Source organism: Sinohyriopsis cumingii, chromosome 1 (assembly GCF_028554795.1).
Source record: "Sinohyriopsis cumingii isolate HCF-2022 chromosome 1, ASM2855479v2, whole genome shotgun sequence".
NCBI lineage: Eukaryota > Metazoa > Mollusca > Bivalvia > Unionida > Unionidae > Sinohyriopsis > Sinohyriopsis cumingii.
In genome coordinates, this window is record NC_142961.1 from 25,845,130 (window position 1) to 25,864,538 (window position 19,409).

The 19,409-nt window shown below is 35.8% G+C and overlaps 1 protein-coding gene across 1 annotated transcript in view; it reads left to right on the forward strand.

Annotated features, from left to right (window-relative positions):
* Positions 1-433: 433 nt before the first annotated feature.
* Positions 434-19,409, forward strand: part of LOC149806570 (FRAS1-related extracellular matrix protein 1-like) — a 142,119-nt gene continuing 123,143 nt past the window's right edge. The window contains exon 1 of the mRNA XM_089954802.1: positions 434-1,418. The gene's annotated coding sequence lies outside the window, so the exon portion shown is untranslated. The remainder of the gene's footprint in view (positions 1,419-19,409) is intronic.

Here is a 19,409-nt window from a genome sequence, read left to right on the forward strand (position 1 = left end):
AATGAAGTCAGCAAAGTCGTGAGTTAAAATATGTTTCAATGCAATCAAGAGTCAACCTCGTTAATCTGTGTACAGTTACATTGCATAGACCATACGTTAGTACCAGGTTTGCCTTTCACATGCATGTTTATCTTGTACACGGTTTCACATGCAATCGTTACACTGAATGAAAGTTTGTTAGAAGAAGTTGGATTTGTTTTGTGATCTCCCTCAATGAATATGAAAACAGACAGGCAAGCATTTAACTACATGCATTTATAAGAAAGACATCGATCATTACACCATGTCTCTCAAATGGGATGATAGTTATCGAATATGCCACTCACAAAATGCAGGTAGCTGATTAGCAGAGGCTTCCATTATCACACTGATCAACATAGCTTGCATCGTATCGCTACACTACGGCCAATACACTTTATTTTACACTCTCGGCATGAGCAAGAGACATCTGCTACGTAGTTGAGTTAGCAGATCTACAGCATACAGTGTGCTTATATGTGCACTTTTTCGGGGCCATTTGTCTTCGGCTTAACACTTATGGTGACGGACATGTCACGTGATCGCCAAAACATGGTTATGGGCGGGCCTAATGCCTGCATGTGAGAGACAACAACGGAACACCTTGATTAACTGAATCGGCTCGGGTAAAGGTAGTCAGCTAACTGAGTAACTCACTACCCTGCTGCTATCGGAGAGAAAACCTATTGTACACCAGGAACACCATACACATATTCAGTGATTTGAAAGGGTAGGAAATACGTGGGGCATAGTTTATCAGCAAAAGAATTTTGATGCATCGTTTTTCATCGAAAGAGTTCATAACGAAATATTTGGAGGTATTTCCTTCTGGAAATAGATTCGGAGCTTGAGATGCTATAACCAAAGTTTCGCCATACTGTTAATGCAACTTTTTATTCAGAGTTTGCGAAAGTGAAATATCTTGAATATATCATAGGAAACTAGATATTTGGAGCTTAAATTTTTTTTTGAATTGCTACTTCAGATAATAAATTGTAAAGGAAGCAACAGCAACTGTTTGCCTGCGTATATAGACGACATTTATTTAATTTTTTGCTTACAAGGGAGCCTATAACTGAGTGTACCAGAATTAATTTACAGTGAAAATATTGTTTACTTGAAGGATAAGTTTCCAGTCAGTTCATCCGCATTCTTCAGAGAGTGAAACCAAAGCTTTGGAAAAGTGGATTTCTTGAGGTGCACAGCGTGTCCGAATATCTGTGATTAAGTTCATTTTATTGATCTATGTTTGCGCGACAGCTGAATCATGAATCAATCTCTTAATAATTTATAGCTAATGAGATCAGGTGTGATTACGGGTGGATTTGTTACTCAATTCTCATGCAGGGATTCGCATCGAGTTCAGAGACAATACATGCATGTGATTTGGACACAAGAGGGTAAGTTCAAACTTCCTTTCATTGTAATTTTGGTCACTAAAGCTCAGTATTGGCAATATGATCATGGTTGTGCTGATGTGTAGCATTCCTCGCCTTACAGTTTCATCAAACTTTGAGTTAAGCAGCTGCAAAAATAATTTAATCGGTAATATTTCACTTTTGACAGGTTTTATCATGTGCGATTTTGTGACGGTACGGCTGATATTAATTAAGCAAAGTGGGAGAAGCTCAGGCCCACAAAAAAACATAGCTGAATTCTTCATTACAACTTATCATTTTTCCACCTAATTGAAAAGACATGTGTGCATATCTGTACAGATATGTCTCCCCATTATCATTTGTGTGCGTACAAATTACTTCTTTATCTGTTTTAAGAGGGAACCTTTCTTACATATTTACATGCATGTATGCAACCTTTCATCCCTAACTCAAGCCAGCCGTACATACAGTTTACATACGCACGTACATATGCACGTTCATATGTCTAACGGTAAGATTGTTGGGTGTGTGGATGGGTCGGTGAATAGATGGTGCACAAATTGATGCAGATATGTTACTTTTGGTTTGTTGATTTACGGAATAGCAACGCATGTTGGTTAATTAGTATCGACGCAAGGTTGGGGTAAAGTGATTTGCCCAAGACAAAAGGTAGCCGACTTGGGCTAATTTGATGGTAGAATTCAAGCCCGAAAGATGCCGGGAAAATTCCTCTTTCGCGGTGACTCTGTTGTGATTATTCTGTAATGAGGGACCCCTGGCCGAATAGTTTAAAGTGCTCGCTTTCACAGGTCACTGTTATATCACCTGTCCACGTAGGTCCGAGTCTTAGGCTCGGCCAATATGGGTATGTAAGACAGCTTGCCAGTAGCTTCCAGTAGGTCAGTGATTCTTACCGGGATTTCCCGGGGTTCTTATACAATTTATACTTGCCGCCATGTATAACCTGCGCTGAAAAATATCATTAAAAAACACACCAAAAAGCCCCAACGAAAAACAATAAGAACAACAAGCAACAACTCTGAGACGATCCTTAACTTTACATACTAATTCTCGAAATTAAGTACAATCTTCTAATTACGGTAAATTTTCTTCGTGACACATACATGTCTTCATGACACAGACATTTCTTCATGACACTGACATGTCTGCATGACACAGACATTTCTTCATGACACATACATTTCCTAATGACAGACATTTCTTCATGACAGACTTGTCTTCATGACACAGACATTTCTTCATGACATACATTTCTTAATGACACATACATTTCCTAATGACAGACATTTCTTCATGACAGACTTGTCTTCATGACACAGACATTTCTTAATGACACATACATTTTTTAATGACAGACATTTCTTAATGACACATACATTTTTTAATGACAGACATTTCTTAATGACGCATACATTTTTAATGACACAGACATATTCTCATATTACGGACATTTCTAATGACATTTGATATTGTATCAAAGGGAGGAACAGACTGAAACACGTTCAGTTTTCTAGCTTAATCGGCAGAGTTCATAAAGACATCTGGATTATCAGCTGTGTATATGTTAGGAAACATCAAGTACAGTTTAGTGAGGTGTTTAAAACGTAAGTGAATACCGTGTAAGACCCTTGATTGCTATCAACGCCATTAATAAGCCATGATTTTTATGCAATAAAAACTAGATCGATAACCTCGCCGAATGAAAGCAGTATTCTTCAGTTCATAAGCCATTCTTTTTAAACTAGGAATCATAGCGATCAGTCGGAGAAGACGAGGATAATACCGTAGACTTTTATCAGGGTATTTTGGAATGTGACATTAGCGATAACTTTTTTCACCCCTCACATACCGATTTGTAAACAGGTAAGATAGTGAATGGGGTATGAATTCCATAACTAGGCAAGATAAACCACCGTTCACATTCGGGTGAGAAAATGAGAACACTGTGTAAATAGTTGTATTCAAAGGCGTGGCGTGTTTTTCATGTAACAGACTGTCACAATTTTAGTGGATAATTTATCGTGTTACAAAGCAGTTTACAACAGAGATTTCCCGCTTGCGGACATGCAACAGACATATCTATGTCTGTTTCTTATTTTGTTTTCTTTTCTTTTTATCTTTAACATTGCGTTATTTTTTAATACTAGATCACAAAGTTTATTTTAACTTACATCTACCAGTCTCGTAACGTCATCGATATAGGAATCGAACGGTACGGGGGGGGGGGGGGGCATAATGGATATAGTTGGACTTATTTGACACATTGACTTTCAAGTGGGAGAAATTTTCCTCACCGCTTACAATTTTATTTATATTATGACAAATGGCTCCATTTTTGTCAATTCGGGGCATTTTCATTCAATTTGGGCCATTTTCATTCAAATCGGACCATTTTCATTCAGTTCGGGCCATTTTCATTCAAATCGGACCATTTTCATTCAGTTCGGGCCATTTTAATTCAAATCGGGCGATTTTCATTCTTCTAAATCATTTCTCCTCATCCAAAACTCCTGCTTACTTTTTTATGTATTAACTTCCTTTTATAATATAAAAAAGAGATTAAGGTTATTACATTTAGTCCAAGCCATACACGTTCATTAACATAGTTACACCCACCACCAATTCATTGGTGTATGTACACTGAAGTTTCGTTTATTCCAAAGAGAATTATGACAATGCACTGCTCAGTTCACAGCTGTTTCGTAGGAAATTATGTTATTTCCCATGGGATTCATCCATGGTTTTGCAAAGAGATAATTTGTGTTCACACTGTGAATGCTGTACATATCATTTACAGGTGAATCATCGCGGGACTTTGTGAATAACATAATAAAATATTTCGTGAAATATATTATAAACAAAACAAATTGCAGATAATCCGATAATTACAGTAACTAATATAAAACAGGTTGAAGGGTTTATAAAATATTAATTAAAGGTACTTTATTCCGTTCAACATAAACAGAAGATCCAAATAGACAAGTATTTTTCTTTTTCAAGGGTGTATGTAAAATTAATTTGGGTTGTTATATTCTGTATACTATTTTAGAAGTGGATCAATCCGTGTACAAAGGACATCTGACAGTAATATGATTAATTACGTGAATATGCATATAAAAATCTAGCTTTACATTATTTTCTAAAAGCGTTTACACCTAACTGAAAAGACGTGTGCATATATGTACAGATAAAGTATGTGTCTCCCCACTTCATACATATGAAGATCAACGTTTTTCACAAATAATGCAAATGTTTCTTATCGTATTCAAAACACACACACATACATATATATATATATATATATATATATATATATATATATATATATATATATATATATATATATATATATATTTGTATGTATTTATACATACATACATACATGGTTATAAATACAACGTGTTAAGATTGAGACATGAAACTGTGTTGACGAAATGAGTGAATTCTTCACATACAGGCCCAGTGTCCCGGCCTAAATTTGTAGTTCTGTCTCGTTTGCGGCTATTCACAGTCATCTTTGCAAATTGATAAATTGCTTCTCTGTTTGTTTTACTTTGTTTAGCTTCTATTTTAATTCATATTGATTAAATAAATATAAGACGCGTATTATTTAAAACTGAAAGATGGTTGAAATGAAGAATGTAGAGCACCACAAACACAGCAGGGTTAGCAGCTTGACCACTGAACGCGCAGTCAGTCACCGGCGAGTATATTTAAAACAAGTGAGAATATAGACAAAGCGAAATGATTTATCAGCAAGATGTAATTTAAGCTTTTAATTATTTATTTTATTTTACAATTTGTCTAAGTCATTATTACGCTTTAATTAACATTGCTACCGACCGTACGATTGTTTTTATACTCCACCTCTGCCTTTCTGTTTCCGTTGGTCGGCTTGTCCCTAAATTTTACCATCATGTATAGGGTCAGAAACATGGTCACGTGACACTGGTCAAAATCCGTTAAGCGTGCTTCTCAGGGATTTTCGCCCGTAGCGTGTAATGACGGTCCAGAGAGAGAGAGAGAGAGAGAGAGAGAGATGGTGGTAAACTGTGGTAAATGGTAAAACTCATATGCCGACATGCCAACCTGCAGGGAGAGAGAGGGGGTGGGTGGATGGTGAGACTTACAATGAGGTTATTTTTTTTTGCTTTTGTCAATTCCGAAAGGTTACGATTTTTATCAAGCTCAACTTCTTTTAAAATCACACCATATATTTTCATGTATTTTGTCTATATATATATATATATATATATATATATATATATATATATATATATATATATATATATATATATATATATATATAATTACATACATGCATACTGGAATGCATAGGGGATTTCGAGTATAACGTGTACCATGCTCAGTTCCCTTAGAAGATGGGGATTATTAATATCTTTTCGTCCTATTTTCTTTCTTCGCTAATGATTGATCGGTAGAAATTCATCACTCATGTTGAAAATACAGAAGCAGTAGCCTGTTGGTGAAACAATATTTATATATACGTATTAATGCGCCATGCATGGCTCACAATAATATATACCAACAGTATTGGTATATTATATTACTTTATACTAACACTTTAACAGCCGATATATATATATATATATATATATATATATATATATATATATATATATATATATATATATATATATCCACTTAAGTTCAGTGGGCCACTAACTCTTCTTTGTCAAAACGACCTATTGACTTTGAATTAATAGTTCTCAAATACATATATTCTGAAAATTCCGCAGGGATGCAGTTTACCACTTTATCTCATTGAGGGAGTTAATCAACCCATTAGAAATGGCAGACAAGCCAGCTTGCAATGCTATCGCTATCTGTTATGGCTGGGTTTCTACAGAGGTCCTGGCAAAAATTCTATTCTTCCGTACAAGACCTGCATTTGCTACTAACTAATAAGCACGTGTTTTATGGGGCAAATAACCGTATGCTATCATTAGTTTAACTCTCTATAGAATGCCATTTTTATCAGTGACTGTTGAAGTCGATGCTGCAAAACGCGTCGGCCTGGATGAAGACATTTACACAACGCTGGGATTGCTAGGAAGTATTTAATCAAAGCCACCATTCCTGTGGATAGAAACATCCGTTCCCCCTTTGCTTTTCATGTATAAATACGGTCAGTGGATGCAGAGAAAATGCACTTTGGTTTTTTTAAAGCCAGTAGGAAACTTTAATGGGACGAACGAGAATTGCCTTCTGTATTAATCGATCAGCAACAAACGTTTCAATCGCTCTTATGGGGATGTGCTAATATATATTATGTACGCTTACATTCACTCAGTATCAGGCACAAAGTTGATTGGAATCTGATCTTATTTAGTTTTTTGTGAACGATCGAGAAAGCATAGTGGTGACTCACTATTGTGTCAGGTTTTCCAGTTTAAATTTAAACATTTTTAAAATGGTATCAATTCCATGATGTGCGATCAGATGATTTTTGTCATGTCGTATTCACTGTCATAGGCCTGGTCTTAAATTGATTCAAAGGTCAAGACCCAGACTAGGACTGTATTCACTATGTCATGTGCCTGGTCTTAAATGGATTCCTAGGTCAAGACCGATACTGAGACTGTATTCATTATGCCACAGGCCTGGTCTTAAACTGATTCAATGGTCAATATCGAGATACTATATTTTAGCTTAATACATAATACAGCAATCGTATGATATGTGTTATTTGTATTTTCGTCTCCGTTTATTGTGTTGATGGGCTTGAGTGACTATATGTTGGATTATTTGGAATTGGTGATGGGACGACAGTTCGCCGAGTTAATAACATTCTGAGCCTGTTTACTTAACTTTTATGAGAGTGTTGGTTAGTTTCGTTAAAATGAGCATTGCTAAAAATTTTAATATTTGCATTCATTTAGATATTTTGTTTATAAGCGCTTTGGTATTTAGACATAAAAGTAAGTCGGTGGCATGAAGTACCGATCGATCTACGGCATAGACGCGTACGACATAGACGAATACGGCATAGACCCGTACTGATCAGTGACACTAATGTGTAATAAAAGAAGTCCGACAAGTGTAAAAGTAGAGTCTCGTGAATGTGTGGTCGTTAATTAGGTGACACTTCGACATTGTTTTGGGTGGGTGTGTTTCCTCTCGGTTTTGATATAAACAGATGACCCAGATTTTTTTTATACATCTGACGTTTTACAATATTTTAAGCCAGTTCCATTAATGCTGCATTAAAGTAACTATTCATTTATTCATATTGAACAAGATATGGTCAACTGTAGTCTGAGTTTTGCACGAACCATTGACAACGATAGGGTTTCTTTTGTTTACATAAAAGAAGTCATCCGGAGACGCCGATTGAGAATAGAACCAGGCACGGGCCTTATAGCCACTGTTTCGAAGAACACATTGGAAGTTCCGCACAAGCTGTCATTGGCATAACATGTACCTTGTTTTTATGTTGTTGTTGTTGTTGTTGTGGGGTTTAACGCCATTTTTCAGCACGATAGGGCTATACATGGCGGCCAGTATTAATGGTGGAGGAAGAACCCGGAAAACCCCGGAAAGAACCACCGACCCACGAGAAGCTACTGGCAAGCTTCCTCACATGCCCACACTGGCTGAATCTTAGACTCGAACCGCCGCAGACAGAGGTGAGATGGCAGTGATCCGTAACGAAGAGCGCTTTAGACCACTCGGCCACTCGGGGCCCCCCCTTGTTTTTATGTATTTTTATAAAATGACCACACACTTGCATACTAATCATCCGAGATGACTTTTTCTTGCCTGAAGCATCCCAGAGCACTTTCTCTTACTCATTACGAGCAAATTATTCCATAAAGATATCATAATGCTTCTGACATGATTCTGTTTTACCTGTATGTGCCTGAGTTCTCTGCCATTTTCCAGTGGTTTCCTGCTTTATCTGCTGTACACCACGCCATAGAAAAATTTCCGACATGACTTTTGGTAGAAAAACCACGAGGTGCTCTTATTTATTGGCCGAGGGCAGAATAATCAAAATCACAATAATTGAGATTTTAGAAGACTTTTACGATGCATTGAAGATATGTACAGTATAACAGCCATTTCAGGTAAAAGAGATGATTATGGTGATGGACATTGTAGCCATGTTGGTGTTCATTTAGCTAACAAAAAGTAAATCGCACAAGCTGGTACTGGATTGAAAGGACAGAAGAATATGCTGTTTTGTAAAATCTGGAGTTGACTTTGTGCCCAAAACAAGAGATCCGTTATTTGAAAGCAAAACAAATATTCAAGGAGACGCATAATTTCTACAGAAACTTAGATGTTTCCTGGACAAAATGACAAGTACTAGTATTTTATCCGGCATGAAAACTTTCCTCGCGATGATTTAAAATAACGTTTATATCACTGATTGTGTGACACTGAAGAACAAAGCATGAAATGGGAATAATTAATTTATGATTGGCGGGATCAATAAAATTTTCTTGCGAAGATGCAGAATCACATAATTAATTCTAACACACAGCTTCGGTTAACATTTCGAATACGTTTTGCAAAAAAGAAAAGAAAAGAAAACACGTATTTGGTTAAAAGTATACACTAAATAGGTTCACTCAGATTTCGCTGAATACTGTTTTGGCTAAAATATTTCGCCCACACGCATATATTTTCAATACAAATCTAGTAAATCGTACAGTTTTAAAGATTTCTCTTACGTAAGATTATTGTTATAACTGCCTGAATTTCAAGTCGAAGTTTACTTTTGTACTTGAATAGCTTTCCATACGTCATATCAACAACTACTTCTAAACAGTGGATTAATCATGTAGATGATTTAATAGTGCACGTCGTAATATGAAATATAAAATAAAGTCATTTTCTAAAATATAACAAAAGTGGCATCTTAAGCTATATTGTTTTAAAATAATATTATTTTAGGTCAGGAAACAACAATTTATTTTATTATTAAAAACGATAATATAGACTAAATGTGAAACTGCATAAAACCGTCCATCCTTGTCTGTCTATGGTAACTGTGCACTGTTTCCGTAGCCGTTCAACATAGTCCGCCATCTTTTAGAAAGGCCTGGCAAGATAGGTGCACGAGCTGATGGACAGGGCCTAAAACTAGATTAGTCTGCAGATCCCAGTCTGGATAATTTGGTTCGTTATCTTGTCAATCTACCTATATTCAATCAAAAGTTGCCAAAATAAACCTTCTCGTGGGTCGGTGGTTCTTCACGGTTTTTCCCCCCTGGGTCTTCCTCCACCATTAATACTGGCCGCCATGCATAGCCTATCGTGTGCTGAAAAATGGCGTTAAATCCCACAACAACAACAACAACAACCAAAACAAACTATCAATCTACAAGTCATCAACAATCAGCGGTCTATTTTAAAGTGGAAATACATACATACAAAGGATTGCTATTTATTTAGGAAACGTCATAATGTCGACAAATTGCAGAAACAATTAATTTTACAAGCTACTAACTCTCCTCTCCGCTAAATTTGTAGAAAGGAAGGCATAAAACATGCCGGGCCCAGAATGGGCGATGATATATATCAAAAGCAAGAGTATAAGTAAGTAGAGTTAATGAAGTTTTAACGATCGTGGTGTCGAATTATGTTTCATTCCGCTTATTTTTCGCAAGTCTGATCCGCTACATATTTACGAGCACGACAAATGGCAAAACACGTAAGGAAATCCGAGATGAGAATAAGTTTTAACATCTGTTTGCTTTCTCGTGAAAATCAAGGAAACTTCTATGGCAGAGTGTGGTGTACAGATTGGGTTGTACAACCATCCGTAATCTTAGCCACTACGCAAAACAAATCGTCCCACAAATGCATCTGATCCGCCAATTAAAGATCAACACGCGTTGAAACGTATTTTAAAAGTTATCAAACGAGGTCATTCATAATTACGAACCAATTTGGGATCAAATGGTGTTAATAATAATAATAATAATACCGGAAAATATGAAAGTATCTGCTTTGATGAACGATTGTGTCCAATTTATAACGGTGACATAGAAAATGAATTCCAGTTTTTATTACTGCTTGTCCGCTGTATGGAGAAATAGGAAGAAAATACTTACCCACCTTTCTATATAAATATCCAACTTTAGAAAAAGTTAGGTCCCTTATACACAATGATACTAGTAAAATTTTGATGACTAATTTAGAAGTTTGCAATAAAAGCCTTGTGGATTAGAGAAGCCGTTTTATCAACGACTTCTGCTACATAAGACTTTAGATCAATATCACAAATCTTGCACCACACAAGTTTTAGGGTTACCCTTACATCCGTTTGTTTGATTACTGTGCAGTATATACTTGTATCTCACCTATATCCGAAAAAAGCAATAATTATTACTTTCATGTATATTACTTCTTATAAATACGATGATCTTTTGTTTCGCACTATAACATCTTTTTGTACCGCATGATGTATGTTTATGTATCATGGCCAGTGGCCTATATTACAAATAATAATAATAATAATAATAATAATAATAATAATAATAATAATAATAATAATATTATTATTATTATTATTATTATTATTATTATATAAACCTTTTTCAACACTTCCAATTTGTATACAGTATTCCTCTTTTATAAATCCTTTCAAAGAGCCATAATAGTGATCCATGCTTCGAGTCAGGCCACTTGATACTGATGGAACCATGGTGACTCGGTTGAGAGTCTGATTTGTATTCCAAGGGTCAATGGTATAATACCCGCCTGGGTCAACTGCCTCTTTTTGTTCTTGGGAAAGGCACTTAGCTCCCATTTCTTTGGCATGATACAGCAAGCAATGTGTTAAAAGTGCAGTTAAAACAAACAATCAAGCAATCCATATTGAACTGAAGAAAGTTGCGATGATGTTGTCTTATGACAGTGTAAGGCAGCGATATCCGACATACTATATCTTGCAACCAAACACCATTTGTACCTCTCATATAATCATGCCGAAGTAGAGACGATAACCTGGGGCTATCTCTCTCTCTCTCTCTCTCTCTCTCTCTCTCTCTCTCTCTCTCTCTCTCTCTCTCTATATATATATATATATATATATATATATATATATATATATATATATATATATATATATATATATATATATATATATATATATATATATATATATATATATATATATATATATATATATATTAACAATCTTTCATGCTACCGTCTCTACCACAGAAGAATTTTTCTAACTAGTTTCGTTTATCAAATCACCGGAGAAAAATAATAATTTTACAAAATGTTGGCAGAACTCTTCTTCTTATTGTTATCATCATCATCATCATTATCATCATCATCATCATCATCATCATCATCATTATTATTATTATTATTATTATTATTATTATTATTATTTAGGTATGTTAACTCCTGCATGACCAAGAATCATATATGTATATGTACTATGGTAGAAATGTGCGTGTGTGATCAAATCGCTTTACGCTAATTATATTTTTTAATGTACTGCTGTAACTCCACGTTATTACCAAGTAATTTATTTCTTTTAATTTTCGAGATGCACTGCACCAAAATAACTATTCCTGCTCCATTTTGTTGACCCTATAAATTTAAATGCCTATAAGAAAAGTATTATGCTTTATTTTAGAATATTTAACTTGACTTTCATCGTATCAAAATATAATAAGATAATCTGTTTGTGCATATATATGTGTCTGTCTTTCATTTGCGGATCTAGTTCTCTCTCAGTTACACAACTTTTGATTAGTTTATACATTTTCACGGCTCCGGTGGCTTAAGCGGTTAGAACGTCCTCCTCGGATGGGGGACGTCACGGGTTCGAACCCCGGCCGAGTCATGCCAAAGACATAAAAATGGTACTAATAGCTGCCTTGCTAGACGCTCAGCATTGAGAGGTTAATGTTAAGACTGGTCTGCCTGGTGTCAGGAAAATCTGACTGCGTGCGGCATGATGCCCCAGTGCTAGACATCACTTTAAACTGCAACGCTGAACAATGTTTGAAGCTACGTTAAAAATCCATATCACACACACAAACACACACACACACATGTGCGCGCGCGCGCGCACGCACGCACTCGTTAAGACAAAACATTGAAAGCCCGTAAAAAAGCCGCTGGAAAGTTTCATACTTTCTTGCACGTGATTTTTATGCACCGTAGTAATAAGAAATGATAAAAACCAATTTCCAAGAAAGAGGGAACTCAGTCTACCATTTGCCGTTTTAATTATCACCAAAGGATTAAGCTGGTTCAAGAGGATGCTAGTGAACATGTAGTTAGTGGTGGTAAATAAAAAATAAAAAGATTAAATTAAGTGTAATTATTCCTTTACCAGCGATAGTCTAGCTGTGTTAGGTCAACTATGACTAATTATGTTAACCACAGTTTGTGACCAATTCAAACTCGTGACTTGGAATTAATTAACATCCACCTGCACATTTTTTGTCGATAAATAATTCCCAATTACAAGCTAACAATGTCTATAAATAACGCGCAATGTATTGTCGGGATAATACAGGCATTCGAAGCGATGACCATTATACAGTATTCATTGGGTAATTACCATTACCTGGGTTTTCCTTGATTTTAGGTCCAAAAAAATCAGTTAACGTCCGTCATGGGCAATTAACACATTAACAGGATATATAGTTTGCACATGCGCATATGTATCACTTTCTCGAAGCTAATGATGACGACGGGGGTGGGAGTCAGGGTTGGAATCTGCAGTAAAAGGCGCGAAGATCTGAGTTTGAGAGCAATTGCTTGTTCTATTTTATTTTATTTCTTGTTCGAGAAGTTCTGACAAACATATTCCCAAACAATGAAACATAGATGCCATTTTAGTGGAATGAGTAACTGATCAAAACAACCCCTTCCCCTATAAAAACCACAAAAGACAACATATATGGCGGCATTTGGGATCAAATCCTGGACCATCCGCATCACGAGTCATCAGTCACTCAACACTCTACCATTCGGGTGATAAACATGAAATGATAATCTGGTTTCCGCTTTGGTACTGCTTCAAACACGTTTACATTCTACCCAAATTTCCAAATTAAGTAAGTGCTGTTTCCTTAGTCATACCGATAAAGATTCAAATTTCCGGCATGGCTAATAATTAAATCTTGTATCGTATATACCAATTATAAAAATACGCCCTTTTCAATTTTTGACTCGAATATTGGTAAATAGAAACAATTTTACTTGTAGAACTTGTACTATGTTAAAAAAAAACGACGCAACAACGGCAAGTCATATAATGGGAAAAAATGTTGATTTCAAGTTACATCTCTGTTAAATGATCTAGGGTTTTCTTGCCATTGGAACAATGAACTTGATATTGTGATTCCAATGAGTAAAATAAATGATAGTTTTACTTTTATATCAGCTTTAGCAAAAATGTATATTCTCTTTAAGGTCATCAAACAAACTGGAGTATTATTGCTTATACAAAGACTATTTATCATTCAAAGATTACTTGATGTGATAAAGGAAGTTCGTTGAAAAGTACTTGGATGTGATAAAGGAAGCTCATTTGGAGAGTAATTGGATGTGATAAAGGCAGCTCATTTGGAGAGTATTTGGATGTGATACAGGAAGCAGTAGATTACTTGATGTGATAAAGGAAGTTCGTTGAAAAGTAATTGGATGTGATAAAGGAAGCTCGTTGAAAAGTAATTGGATGTAATACAGGAAGTTCGTTTGGAGAATGCTTGGATATGATACAGGAAGCTCGTTTGGAGAGTACTTTGATGTGATACAGGGAACTCGTTTGGAGAGTAATTGGATGTGATACAGGAAGCTAGTTTTAAAATTGCAAGAAGTAGATTTAAAGCAGTATCTCATAGCTTGAATACAGAAATGGGTCTTGATGAGGGCGTACCAAGGAAAGAGCTGCTGTGTAATGGGTGTAATTTAAGAGAAATCGAAAATCGATTATCATTTGTTGCTTGTATGGTCCGTTTCATAGGGAATTAAGAAGAAAATATTTGTCACGATATTATTGTTTACGGTCGAATATCGAACAATTTGAAGCCAATGTGTATGCAAATTCAAAAATAATCTTACATGCATTGTTTACATTTTATACTTTGCGCAACAGAAGAGGTCAGAAAAAGCAAATGGTGTACAAGTAATTATGATCATATCATATTCTAAAACTAATACGATTAATTATACTTTTGATTTACATTTATGTTTTTTTTTTCTTTCTCTCTCACTAAATAACAACAATTATGTTGCTTGTCCTCTCTGGTAATACATGTTTGAATCATCACGTCTGTAACTGCAAATTGATTTTGCCTTTGAATGCTAAACAAATAATATATATATATATATATATATATATATATATATATATATATATATATATATATATATATATATATATATATATATATATATATATATACCAATTAAACTTAACCCACGCCAATCACTGAGTTATTTCTAGATGATTAACACATCTGGTAAGTGCAACAAATGTTAGTACGGTGATCTTCTATCAGATCTGAAGCACGAGCTGTCGTCTGTAGGCACAGCGTTTGTGCTGAAGAGGATGGCGTCAGTGTCTAACAGAAGCTTGCCTTAATAGCAAAATCTGACACTGTTTAATGCAAACATAATGAAAAACGAGGAAAAGTACTACGATAGAATGTTTCACAGTAAATTTGGGTTATTTGCAAGAAAGTGCGACGGTTAGTATCTTCATCTTGTGACCTTTACATCAGACATACAAAGTGTATATACATTAAAATTAAGCATAAACGTCAGTATATGTTTTCTACCAAGCGTTGAAAAAGAAAACAGCTAGGAAGAGAAAACCTAGAAAGGTAGAGAACTTGGAGAAAGCCATGAGAATGAAGTCAAAACAAATCCCTCATCCTATGAACTGGTTTACTCACATTACCGTTGTTTTTGTGCTAGATCACATTCTGTATTTCTTTTATCGGTGTAAAGTCGGCAGATAGTGCATGTGAACAAGTTAGAGTTTATGTTCCAAATCAGAATGTTTACAACGTCATTATTGTATATCCCGGTTCAGTTTTATAGAGTACATTATGGTTTTCATTTTAGGAGCTCGTCAGTTTTATTTCTATTAAACGAGAACATCAAAACCATATTTAAACAGCCTGTGTATAAAGTTGCATGTTTTATATTTTCTGATCACCTGTATGTATTGACCCTTGACATAGAACAAGTGCCACCCATATGTCACTGAACGGTTAAGGGTGCAAGAGACAGCATTTATGCACAAAGTTTATGCTACAGTCACCGGCCTAATATAAAAATCATCAAAAAAAAGAATACACAAGTGAGGTCAAAAAAGTCCATATTTTTGGATAGCTATATTAAAACAAAACATAAGAATACTATTCACTTGACGAGAGAAGTCAATCAAAAGTAGTTTATGCATCCCAACCCCCAAATTGTTACTTGCATTTTTCACGTTCGAAGGTCACTTTTGACACAATGTGATACTCATGGTGCAAACACAAGGCCTTTTCCTAGGTGATAATTCAGAAAAAACATTGTGTACTTAACAGGCTGATGCAATCGAAAATAGTTGTTATGCAAGCCGTTTTTGAGATATTCTACTTGCCCTGAACCATGAGTTTACTGCTATGGGGGTGGGTGAGTGGGATGGCTCTTCTTCTAGCCGACTATTGGTACATCACTATCTACATACTGCAAAGCAACTATGGGAGGTGTACATGCCTTAGATAAATTTCAAGACCAACATAAGTCTGAAAAACCTGGTCCACAAATATATAAATATATTTAATTAGTAAACAATAATAGCTGAAAAAGTCACACCATAGCTTAAGTCAGTGCTGTCCAACCTGCGGCCCGCATGATTTTAAATGACCCGCCAGATCTCGAACATTTTTTTGCATTTATGTTTTTAAAAAAAGTAAATGACCTACTTTCATAGTATATCTTCTTAACCAGGTAAACAATTGTGAAGAGTTTTTATAGTCGTTGCTTTTAAGTTTTCTGCTGCGGCCCTCGGCTTCAAGAAAACTTTGTTAGTGACCCATGGTGTCAAAAAGGTTGGACAGCACTGGCCTAAGTTAAGAAGTTTGACGAGGACCAATTTACGAAAGTATCCGTGCCACCTAAATGACTTGAGCTCTTGGCCATAAATCAACTGCCATTGTTATGCAAAATAGAACGGGATATCGGCCATGGGATCGGAAATCTTGCATGAATCTCAGTGCAATATACACTTTCACGCTGCGCATGCCTGATGCCATATCGAGTTACCAGGTAAATAAACCGTTACCTTGCATCTTGTCCTTGTGGTTGAATAACGTAGATCATAGTTAAGATTATTTATAGCATGGAAACGTAAACTAGCATATGACTCAGTCCGGAGATCATTAGTCTTCAGGTTACTATTTTCTTTTGGGATTAAATATTAGTCTCTCAAAAATGACATTACATACGACACATCATCACAATCAAGATTATTTAGCACAGAAAAACATTATCATCCCCCAAAAGGCAAATAAAACAAAGCCTATTTTCGCTGCACTCTTTTGAAAAGGCCAAGACCTTCTGAGGTAGAAGATCATCACGGGGCGCATCCCAGGGCAAACACGTTGCCTTCATTCGTCTCCTCTTATGAGAAGCAGGAGGACGCATCTGGACTGGTCTGCATTTCCAAGCCAGCGGAGAGGAAGAGCTCATGTAGTTAGATGAGGTTCGAACAATAGCAATTCCTTTCCCAAAAAATAAAGAGGTCCCAAAAAATAAAGAGGGGATATGCACAAGGAAGAAAATAATTTCGCCTAGATTGATAACACTAAAACACACAACACTGTGTGCATGGATAAGCATCTAAAACCTCATTACGTGCGTCTTTATTTATTTGCATCGCCCGCCATCCGCTGTTCAACCAATCATAGTAAAAAGTTAACTCCATATCCATGCACACAGTGTCGTCTGTTTTAGTGTTAACTCTATATCCATGCACACAGTGTCGTCTATTTTAGTGTTAACTCTATAGCCATGCACACAGTGTCGTCTATTTTAGTGTTAACTCTATAGCCATGCACACAGTGTCGTCTATTTTAGTGTTAACTCGATAGCCATGCACACAGTGTCGTCTATTTTAGTGTTAACTCTATATCCATGCACACAGTGTAGTGTATTTTAGTGTTAACTCCTATTTGGTAATGCAACCAAACCTAGCAAACGCGCAGGAGTAACTCAAACGCATATGGATTGTAAGCGCACGACGCACAATATTGATCCAGTAATAACCAAGAACCTCAGTAAGACAATATGACCAAGAACCTCAGTAAGACAATATGACCAAGATAACCACATACAGGGACACTAACAAATCTTGATTTTTGTATTCGTAACAAGGATTCATATTTGTCGATGACGACCGCATTCCCCTCTTCCCATTTTTGTACTGGATACCTCAAGGAAACATTGCTACACACACACACACACACACACACACACACACACATTCATACGTCGAGGATAACAATATGAAATGTATCTCATAATCTGCCTTACATATGTACATCTCCGTGCAGCCTGCCAATATATTGTCCTTGAACACACACATTGAATAGATACCATGATCGCATATCCATCGGGATTAAATGCAAATGCATTCTTCCCTTTTTCTTCCTCTTCTAAATGCCAACAATGGTCAAAGGATTCTTACAAATTTCAGTCGTCATCAAAACATACTTTAGACATATATTTCCTGAAAATTGTAATGGATTCATGAAGAGGCAATAGGGAAGATTTTTTTTTTTTTTTTAATTGAACACACTCCTATGTTAATACAAAGATATTTGGATTATGTCGATAGAGCATGACCAAACATAAAAAATGTTCAGTTTGCGTATTTGCAAGATTGTCATTTATTATAACCAGAGGAAACCATAATGACGTTAAAATATATCTGTCGGTATATTTATGTACAATTCTGAGTAATTTTTACGAATATGTCTGGACGCGATGAGTGTGATAAATATGTATGTACACGATCTGTATGATAAATAGGTCTGTACACGATACGTGGGTGGTGCCTTTGAGCAAAATCCAGATACGTTGGTAGACAGCATTGATGATAGTCTAGTTCCTATGACCTTGTCTGTATGTGTTAAACATTTAAAAGTTTGAAAATAAATTCTTGCCGTGATAGTAACATTACGGAATCAAATAAATATGCAAAACGATTGATTATTGTCAAAATCAAACTATATTATCTGGACAGCATGTGCATCAAAAGTGTTTTGAAACGCTGCAAATGTTTGGTAAATTAGTGCACGCACATGCAACTTGAACAGTCTTTCATTTCCACTTGTCAACTGTTAGCTAAATTGTTTCGGACTTTATCAGTCAGACGATGATCAGGCTGTCAATAGAGACTGCAAATCAATTCCATGTTTGAATCTCACTGCAGCCAAACTATCGCTGAAAAAGAATTGGTTCCATTTTAAACTTGGAAGCTGTGATGTTTTCACTTTTCTCTGGATTTTGAAGTATTTCCCCAGACTTCCAAAATTTACTTTCTTAACTGGAGACAATAAAGCCACTAATCTGATTAAAACGAGATCAACTAACAATGAGCAAATCGGACAGCTATCGATTAAATCGAGATCAACTAACAAAGAGCAAATTGGACAGCTATCGAATAAATCGAGATCAACTAACAATAAGCATATCGGACAGCTATCTATAACGGTTCATATTCTACCGACCCGTCCACATATTTTTAGTAATATGTACGTGTATTTCGTTCTAGGGTTGTTAAAACCAATATGTTCCGACATAAGATGTTTACTATCGTTAGTGCGGATGCTGTAATTTGACAGTTGCCTTAATAGTTAATGGAACACTGCCTCGTATAAATGCCCGTATGTCGGAGATCTCGATTATAATCGCAGAGGAAAGACACACGTGATACCCCCCTACCCACCCGGCAAAATAAGACTATGGTTTATTCTATGTGAT